Source organism: Hakea prostrata, chromosome 3 (genome assembly GCF_041222555.1).
Source record: "Hakea prostrata isolate BN-2017 chromosome 3, UWA_Hpros_2, whole genome shotgun sequence".
Lineage (NCBI taxonomy): Eukaryota > Viridiplantae > Streptophyta > Magnoliopsida > Proteales > Proteaceae > Hakea > Hakea prostrata.
In genome coordinates this window covers 68,844,921-68,855,253 of record NC_142602.1, presented here as the reverse complement: position 1 = coordinate 68,855,253, position 10,333 = coordinate 68,844,921, and the positions used below count along the sequence as shown (strand labels likewise).

General features: G+C 34.3%; 1 pseudogene across 1 annotated transcript; it reads right to left on the bottom strand.

Moving 5' to 3' along the window:
* Nucleotides 1–446: 446 nt before the first annotated feature.
* Nucleotides 447–2,158, bottom strand: LOC149022883 (putative jasmonic acid carboxyl methyltransferase 2; annotated as a pseudogene). The gene is made up of 4 exons (XR_016172039.1): nucleotides 2,059–2,158; nucleotides 1,458–1,863; nucleotides 1,121–1,375; nucleotides 447–1,039 (listed from the first exon to the last, which is right to left on the bottom strand). The product of XR_016172039.1 is annotated as a putative jasmonic acid carboxyl methyltransferase 2 (transcript).
* Between the last annotated feature and the right edge of the window lie 8,175 nt (nucleotides 2,159–10,333).

Genomic DNA, 10,333 nt, shown 5'->3' with positions numbered 1-10,333 from the left:
CTTAAATTTTTTTCTAAATTTTAAATTGGGATTTTTAAAGGAGATAGTTGCTTCGATCAAGTTCTAAAAATAGTAGAGAAACGATGTTGGTAGGTGAAATCAAAGGAGAAGCCATAGTAATGGTTAAATGATGGTTTTCCTAATCTGAACAATATGATGGTTTTCCTAATCTGAACAATATGATGGTTTTCCCAAGTTTGACTTTTACTGATTTTAGTTTTCTTTATACTTTTATCAGGCTATATAGTATTGATAGACCACAATTTAGATCTATAATTAAGCAGACCTTAGAACTTTTGTATGTTACTTCGATGTTAATTTCTTTTTTCCTTCACAATATGAAACCAACACAACTTTATCTTTCCCTTTTCGTCTAGAGATTGAGATTATAGAATATGATGAAAATAAGAATGTAAAGAAAAGAGAAGAAAGAAAGAAAAAGAGAGACTTAGCTCGACACATTAGCCTTGAAAAAGAAATGCCGTTGAGTGAAAACTTAATTTTCCAACGATGGTGTAGAGAACTAATCAGATACATATATTAAGACATGCACCATTAATGACCGCACCGGCCAACAATCACAATAACATTTATTGAGGAAATAACCAAAGTGCATCTACTTATTACTTGAGGAGATGACCAACATTAATATTTTTACACTCCTCAAGGTCCTAAAACATCACTTTGCTCTCAAGGAAATAACAAAATTAACGAGCTTACCCTCTTCCTTTAAGAGGTGCTTGCTGACATACTCCATGAACCTGCTGAATAAGGTAGTAATGATAGAGTCTCCAAAGTGGTCAACAAGCATGGATTCGAAAATAGCTCTTATATACTTCGCCACCTTCTGCCCTCTTATAAAGGTATCCAACATTAACTCATTGTCATCACTGTCACTTGCGTCCCAATTGGTATCAAATATTTCTAAGTTATCAAGATAAAAGGATCCTTCTGCACAAACTGTACTCTCTAATTCTTTGCTAGAAGGCATATAGAACGGCAAATTGAAAGAATCCACTAAGGCTTCCTCAATGCGGCCCTAAAACAAGACAAGAAAAATTGTAAAAATTTTATATACTAAGAGAAAAATTGAACGCAGTCATTAATTATGCATGTATACCTCAGAGACCAAGTCATTTAGTGAATTAGATAACAGGTCCAAAATGCAACTCTCTTTGCCAAAAGGATCTTCACTTCTCCTGCCAAGAAATGTCAAAACCATTCTTCCTTCCGGTGTCATTTCCTTTGAGCGCAAGCTAAGAAACATGGAAAAATCCTTTTGAAATTGCACTGGTAAGCTTTCAAAGACACTAGGAGGGCTTGTCTTTGCTAAGTAAATATTCCCCTTATTGTTACTTCCAACTGCTGGAGGAACCTATAGTTTTCATTATACATGGTTAGAAAAAATATACTAAAACACACGAGCGTGCATGATATGTATCAATTAGGTTTCAAACCCGAGAGAGCCAATGAAGGTCAGTAAGAGGAATGAAAGAAGTCTATAGTACTGCTTGGAAAGAGCCTCTCATAGAAAGAACCGGGTAATCCCGTGATAGAAACTGGCCCAAAATTTTCACCAAAATCCTTCTTTAGCTGATCATAGAAGGTTGGCAAGGTTTTGAAAATGGTGTTGAAGTCATTACTTGGAAGATCATTGAGGAACACTAGGAATTCCGGTGTTTTACAATTCAACTGATGACATGTTTCATAGATCGCTTCAATGATTAAAGTGATCACTTGTAAGGTGTTAGGTCCCGATGAGCAGCCCAAATCTGCTATCCTTAGACATTTAGATAACTTGGTGGAATAAAAATCTAAAATGCTTCGAATTATCAGTGGCTTTGCCTTGGTTATCGCTAGTTTCTGAAAGAAAAAAACAAAGTTCATGCTTAGTTGCTTGAATGGAATAAAAATGAAAGTATTAGAGAGAGAGAGAGAGAGAGAGAGAGAGAGAGAGAGAGAGAGAGAGAGAGAGAGAGAGAGAGAGAGAGAGAGAGAGAGAGAGAGAGAGAGAGAGAGAGAGAGAGAGAGAGAGAGAGAGAGAGAGAGAGAGAGTACTTGAAGTTGGGAGTTACTCGCATAGCTAGTTTCTCCATCCCCACCAATCATGTGAAGAACTTGCTGAACTTCCATGGCTTTTCTTCCCTTAAGATTCCTAAGCATCTATTTTGCATTCAATGTGTTACACATGTAAATCATCCTTGTATATATAGGCAAGGATTGATAAAACTATAGCTTATAAAATGCAATATAAAATTTGTTTTAAACGTGCGAGTATAGATTTTTTTTTTTGAAAACATTTGGTTAATCTTACTAGTGTCGCTTCCACCCCCACTCCCAACAACCTAATAACTCATAAAACATGCAAGGTTTTTACCAAAGACGAAACGTGCACAATTATTAATTAAGTCTTCGTTGGAAGTTTACCTTCTTTTATTATTATTATTTTTTTTTATAAAAACATATAAAATGAGAAACCCAGGGATAACTCTTGCAAAAGATCAACACTTCCTCATTAGATGTTAAAGTATGAATCCCTCCAGGTTAGAGGCAAAGTCCTGCTTATATTAATTATAAAAGCTTTCACGAGGATTTAGTCAAGGTAAGCGTGAGCCAGCCCGAATAAACATCGTATATATATATATATATATATAATCAAATCCTCATAATGTGCATCCAACGGTGAGTACTATAGGCACCCCCACGTCAGACACACCACTAAAGCAAAATCTAGAAAAAAAAGTGTAACATGAGTCATGCTCTACCAATGAGATATATATTATTAAGAGTTTTTTTTCACGCTGTCAATTTCGGTTGGGCCAAAATTCTTGATTGCCCACTTAAGTGAAAAAAATTACATGTTGTTAACAATGTATGTTTTCGAAAATTATAAGTTATCCACAGTTACTTTTTGGTTAACTTTGAAATTAAAATGACTATTTTGCCTGTGGGATAAAAGAAAGTATAAATTTATATTTTTACCAAACCTTTTCATTTAATTTTTTTAAATTGACAAAAAAAAAATCCTTGGTTCGCACAATTCACGTTGGCTACCATGAAAATATACACCACCCTGGCATGAAAAATCTCTCTTTGGAATAGGTTGGTTTGTGGTCAAGACGAGATCTACGTCCTCCTCAGTTCCTCAGCAAAATCAAATAGGTTGCGAACCAGATCAAACCGATCAAGATTTCTTCGAGTGATGATGGACCTTCAATTGTCGACGGTGGATGCCGGTAGGGGAAGGAGTGGGTGCTATTTGATGAAGTAGTGTGTGTGTGTGTTTTACCCGAGGAAGAAATGGCAACTCTTGAAAGAGCTTGCTTGATCGAGCAATGGATGGAGAAGAAAGTGACAGAGAAGATTGAAATTCTTCTTTGTTTAATTCTACATCCAGCTCCTTAGATTCCAGCTGTGAACAGGGAGTTCTATTCCTAAATTTGAAAAAATTAAGTAAATTTTTGTAAAAGAAAAACAATTTATTATCCTTCACACCATGGGCAACATGGTCATTTCAGTTTTAAAGTTAACAGAAAAATAATTGTGGAGAACTTGTAATTTTCGAAAAGGGTCACTGTGGGCAACATGTAATTTTTGCTATGAGTACTGTCAAGAGTTTTGGCACAACTTACGTGAGAAGCATGAAAAAAGCTCTATAATTAATACTATACTTGTGGATGCTACTTTAGTGTCTGTATTACTTATCTCAAACGGCATTTTAATGAGATCAACATTTATTAATTGATTGCAAAAGACAAATTAGCTTATTAGTAACATAAGATGTAGGAGAGAGGAGGTATATATTAAACAACATTAGAAGGTTAGAAAATAAAGTAAGCTTTGATTACGATGGGAGGACTTGTCCTTGTCAAGCAAATATGCCCCTTGTTCTTGACCTGAAAAAAATAAAAAATTCCCCTTCTTGTGTTGACGTACCATTGAAGGAACTAGCTATACCTTGTACACATTATGGTTATAAAAAACATTGATCTAAAAGTAATTAATGTAAATTATTTATGAAGTTCCAAACTTAAAAGTGCCAATGTAGGCCATAAGAGGAATGAAAGGCAGTGGTGGACTCACTAAGCCCCCCCCCCCCTTTTAAAAAATATATATATTAATGCCTATAATATATCCTTGTTTTTCTCTTTTTTTTTTAATGTTGAATATGTATTGCATGAAAGTTTACTGTTTATTGCTGTTTTTTTTATTAAATTAATTATTTTTATTTGTGGTTGATTTGAATTTATTAAGTTTAGTACATATTAAAATACTTGAATAGTGAATACACGTTTGATACTTTCTATTTTTCTTTTTTTTTAATGTTGAATATGTATTGCATGAAAATTAATTGCTGTTTTTTTCTAAAATTAATTATTTTTATTTGTGGTTGATTTGAATTTATTAAGTTTATTACGTATTAAAATACTTGAATACACGCTTAATGCTTTCTATTTCTTTTTTTTTTTTTTTAATGTTGAATATGTATTGCTTAAAAGTTTATTGTTGTTTTTTTATTAAATTATTTATTTTTATGTGTGGTTATTTTGAATTTAATAAGCTTATTATGCATAAGGATTTTTTTAACCATGGGAAAAAATTCTACCATTGATTCTTTCTACAAAAGAAAAGGCGTTGAGAATGACATGGTTGATGCATCATTGCCGACCTCTATTCCTGAGACCTCAACTCGTGAAAAACGTCCAAAACAAACTCCAATACCTTAAAGGGAGCAAAATAATGATTTTGACCGTGATCCATGGTTGAGAAAACAAATTTGGGATTATCAAGTTGATCAACGTGATGAAATTAGGCATCCTTGCCTTAAAACTGGACCATATCAGCCTATTCTTTAAGAATATGCAAAATCTGGGCCATCAAGTCATCGTCGACGTTTTCAATCTTTGTGGTTTAAGGTTCTTCATTTCTTGTTAGAGTATTCTCCTTTAAAAGATGCAGTATTTTGTTTGCCATGTTTTTTTTTCAATAAACTTGGAGTGAACTCTGGACAGGGGACATTCACTATTGATGAATTTAAAAATTAGAAGAAAGTGGGTGGAAAAGAGTGTGGTTTAATAAATCATGTGGGAAGACAAATCAACTCATGCCACGAAGTTGCTCAAAAACACGCACAATAGCTTGTATCGATTTGCCACAGTGTGGAACGCAAAGTTTACGAAGTCACTTAGCTCGACGTTAGGTGAGTCAAGGGGAAGGCCATACCTACATAGAAGAACCGTTGTTCGCTGACTTTCTATGGTCTAACCTTTCGCTCCCCTACTGAAAAGGGGCAAAGCCGCTTCGCACCACTGATAGACTACTACAGATTCCATTCAAAAGGCGCTACTTAGTTTCGCAAGCCTTTGTCATTGTCAGTCAACTAAGTAGGGCTTGAGGCCCCCTCTTTTATCAAGAATGAAAAAAAAAAAAAAAAAAAGAGAGACTTCTTCTGCTGTTCTTACAAGCGCAATTCTGTTGCATTCAAGGGCGTGTAGTTGCAAACTCCGTTTGCGGGAGCAAGGTAGGGCTAGCAAGCAAACTCCGGCAACAAGTACTTATATTATGTAATGTAAGAATACAAATACTTATATAAAGAGAAATACAATGAATTATCGAAAATACCCGTATGAGAGAATGCAATGTACAACCAACTTCCTATGTTAACTTAGATTTAACAAAGCACCTTCAAGAAGACCAGTGTTGATATCAACCTAACATCGTCCTTGCTTGAGCCACACACCTTGCCTAAAGATAATCTTCTTTGTCTGACATCAACCAAACTAGCATGGTCTACACTGAGTCTCGATCCTCTACCTTATGTTCCCTTCAGCCTCCACTAGACAATTAAGAGGGAGATGCCCACCTCTAAGTACTGATAAGGTGGACCATAAATGAATTTTCTTCCAAATATGTGCTAGAAAAATGTAAGAGAAGCACAATCCTCTACAAATCCCAACTAGCCAGACATCTTCTTGAGATCTTCTTTTTTCATTTTTTCCTAATGTAATTATCTAGCCCATGTATTTCCCTTCTCCCTTCCCATGACAGGTGGCCAATTTGGGTTGGCCAAGCCTGGCTTAGAGTGGTATAGGTCAGCAGCTTATAAAATGCAATATAAAATTTGTTTTAAATGTGCGAGTATAGATTCTTTTTTGAAATCATATGGTTGATCTTACTAGTGTAGCTTCCACCCCCACCCCCAACAACCTGATAACTCGTAAAACATGCAAGATTTTTACCAAAGACGAAACGTGCAAAATTATTAATTAAGTCTTCGTTGGAAGATTACCTTCTTTTTTTTTATTATTATTATTTTTATTTTTATTTTTATTTTTATAAAAACATATAAAATGAGAACCCCAGGGATAACTCTTGCAAAAGATCAACACTTCCTCATTAGAGGTTAAAGTTTGAATCTCCTCCAGGTTAGAGGCAAAGTCTTGCCTATATTAATTATAAAATCTTTCTTGAGGATGTAGTCAAGGTAAGCGTGAGCCATCCCGAATGAACATCGGATATAGTAATAATAGAAAAAAATATAATATATATATATAATAAAATCCACATAATGTGCATCAGTACTATAGGAACCACCACATCAGACACACCACTAAAGCAAAATCTAGAAAGAAAAAAAAGTGTAACAAGAGTCATGCTCTACCAATGAGATATATATTATTAAGAGTTTTTTTTTTCACGCCGTCAATTTCGGTTGGGCCAAAATTCTTGATTGCCCACTTAAATGAAAAAAGTTACATGTTATTCACAATGTATGTTTTCGAAAATTATAAGTTATCCACAATTACTTTTTGGTTAACTTTGAAATTAAAATGACTATTTTGCCTATGGGATAAAAGAAAGTATAAATTAATATTTTTACCCAACCTTCTCATTTAATTTTTTAAAATTGACCCAAAAAAAAAAATCCTTGGTTCGCACGATTCATGTTGGCTGCCAAAAAAATATCCACCACCCTGGCATGAAAAATCTCTCTTTGCAATAGGTTGGTTTGTGGTCAAGACGAGATCTACGCCCTCCTCAGTTCCTCAGCAAAATCAAAGAGGTTGAGAACCAGATCAAACCGATCGAGAGTTCTTCGAGTGATGATGAACCTTCAATTGCCGATGGTGGACGCCGGTAGGGGAAGGAGTGGGTGCTATTCGAGGAAGTAGTGTGTGTTTTTACCCGAGAAAGAAATGGCAACTCTTGATTAATTTTTTTTCTTTTCTCCCTTAATTTCTTTTCTTTGATGCTTTTTTCTTTTTAATGTTGAATACTTGAATATGTATTGCATGAAAGTTAATTGCTGTTTTTTTATTAAATTAATTATTTTTATTTGTAGTTGATTTGAGTTTATTATGTAATAAAATACTTGAATACACGCTTAATGCTTTCTATTTTTTTTTTTTTTTTAATGTTGAATATGTATTGCTCGAAAGTTTATTGCTTCTTTTTTATTAAATTATTTATTTTTATTTGTGGTTGTTTTGAATTTAATAACCTTATTACGTATTAAATAATATTATGCCATTATTGTATAAAAAAAATAAAAAGTTACAGTTTTAGGCATAAATAATTATATACACTTATTAGTTATAGTAGTTAATTTTGGAAAACAAGGGAATTTTTAGAAAAACTTGAGATGCCTATAGGAGAGGAAAATAAAAGAATCCAAAAAGATTTGAATTTTTCTTTTTCTTTTTTTAATATAGTAGATCAATGAATTTTTTTTTAATTTTTTTTTTATTTTTTAATTTTTTTTTTTTTTATGTTTACTTATTTTGTGGTTGATTACAAGTTTAGGAGAATGTTTTGTTCAACTTTTAATATTTAACAATTAATCAAATCAAATGGATATTGGAGAACGAGCTACTTCTAGGGCTTCCTTAGGAGTGAATCGAGTGGTGCAGTCGTCAAAAGTATAAGGATTTTTTTAACCATGGGAAAGAAGTCTACCATTGATTCTTTCTTCAAAAGAAAAGGCGTTGAGAATGACATGGTTGATGCATCATTGCCTACCTCTATTCCTGAGACCTCAACTCGTGAAAAACGTCCAAAACAGACTCCAATACCTTAAAGGGAGCAAAATAATGATTTTGAGCGTGATCCAGGGTTGAGAAAACAAATTTTGGATTATTCAGTTGATCAACGTGATGAAATTAGGCATCGTTACCTTAAAGCTGGACCATATTAGCCTACTCTCTAATTCTTTGCTAGAAGGCATATAGAACGGCAAATTGAAAGAATCTACTAAGGCTTCCTCAATGTGGCCCTAAAACAAGATAAGAAAACTTGTAAAAAATTTATATACTAAGAGAAAATTTGTACCCAGTCATTAATTAAGCATGTATATCTCGATGACCAAGTCATTTAGTGAATTAGATAACAGGTCCAAAATGCAACTCTCTTAGCGAAAAGGATCTTCGCTTCTCCTGCCAAGAAATGTCAAAACCATTCTTCCTTGCGGTGTCATTTCCTTCGAGTGCAAGCTAAGAAACAAGGAAAAATCCTTTTGAAATTGCACCAGGTAAGCTTTCAGCACACTAGGAGGGCTTGTCTTTGCCAAGTAAATATTCCCCTTATTGTTACTTCCAACTGCTGGAGGAACCTATAGTTTTCACTATACATGGTTAAAATAAATATACTAAAACAAACAAGCGTGCATGATATGTATTAATTAGGTGTCAAACCTGAGAGAGCCAATGAAGGCTTTAAGAGGAATGAAAGAAGTTTATAGTACTGAAAGAGCCTCTCATAGAAAGAACTAGGTAATCCTGTGATAGAAACTGGCCCAAAAATTTCACCAAAATCCTCCTTTAGCTGATCATAGAAGGTTGGCAAGGTTCTGAAAATGGTGTTGAAGTCATTACTTGGAAGATCATTGAGGAACACTAGAAATTTCGGTGTTTTACAATTCAACTGATGACAAATAAAGTGATCACTTGTAAGGTGTTAGGTCTCAATGAGCAGCCCAAATCTGCTATCCTTAGACATTGAGATAACTTGGTGGAATACAAATCTAAAATGCTTCGAATTACCTGTGGCTTTGCCCTGGTTATCGCTAGTTTCTGAAAGAAAAAAACAAAGTTCATGCTTAGTTGCTTGAATGGAATAAACATGAAAGTATGAAAGTATAAGAGAGAGAGAGAGAGAGAGAGAGAGAGTACTTGAAGTTGGGAGTTACTGGCATAGCTAGTTTCTCCATCCCCACCATTCATGTGAAGAACTTGCTGAACTTCCGTCGCTTTTCTTCCCTTAAGATTCCTAAGCATCTATTTTGCATTCAGTGTGTTACACATGTAAATCATCCTTGTATATATAGGCAAGGATTGATACAACTATAGCTTATAAAATGCAATATAAAATTTGTTTTAAACGTGCGAGTGTAGATATTTTTTTGAAAAGATATGGTTGATCTTTACTAGTGTAGCTTCCACCCCCACCCCCAACAACTTGATAACTCGTAAAACATGCAAGATTTTTACCAAAGACAAAACGTGCACAATTATTAATTAAGTCTTCATTGGAAGATTACCTTCTTTTTTTTTCATTATTATTATTTTTTTTATAAAAACATATAAAATGAGAACCCCAGGGATAACTCTTGCAAAAGATCAACACTTCCTCATTAGAGGTTAAAGTTTGAATCTCCTCCAGGTTAGAGGCAAAGTCCTGCCTATATTAATTATAAAAGCTTTCTTGAGGATGTAGTCAAGGTAAGTGTGAGCCAGCCTGAATGAACATCGGATATAATAATTGTTGGTAATACTCCATTAATTTCAATTAAATTAATTGACAGGGGAAATATTCCTTACCTGGATTCGCTTTCCTTTTTATGAAGTATTCGCAGCGGAAGTAAATCTTGATCCACGTTCTCATTCTACCACCAAAGCTCTACCGGGGTGATTCCACAATCACAAGGAAAGGGAAATATTTCCACAACCCAAATGCCATGTGGAAAGAAGATGGAAGAATGATCTAACGCAAAGGAAGGAAACCTCCAGTAGGTTTCTCCTTCCCGCTTTTCTTGGAGAGAGGGAGAGAGAGATGGGACCCGCCTCCTTTTCTTTGAAAACTTACGTAATGTAAAACACACTCACTTATCCGGTGGTTACCAAAATATATAACCCTATTTTGTAACCGCCCTAATAATGAGTTTCCAAATTTGCCCTTGGGCATTAAATTTATTAATTATATTAATAAATTCCAAAAGCTCCCACTTGCACAAGGGCAAGTGTTAATCTTTCACCCAGGACACACATGTATATCCCAAATATACATATATATTGATCTCTTCTCTTCGCTATGTATCCCATATACATAGACTACCTGT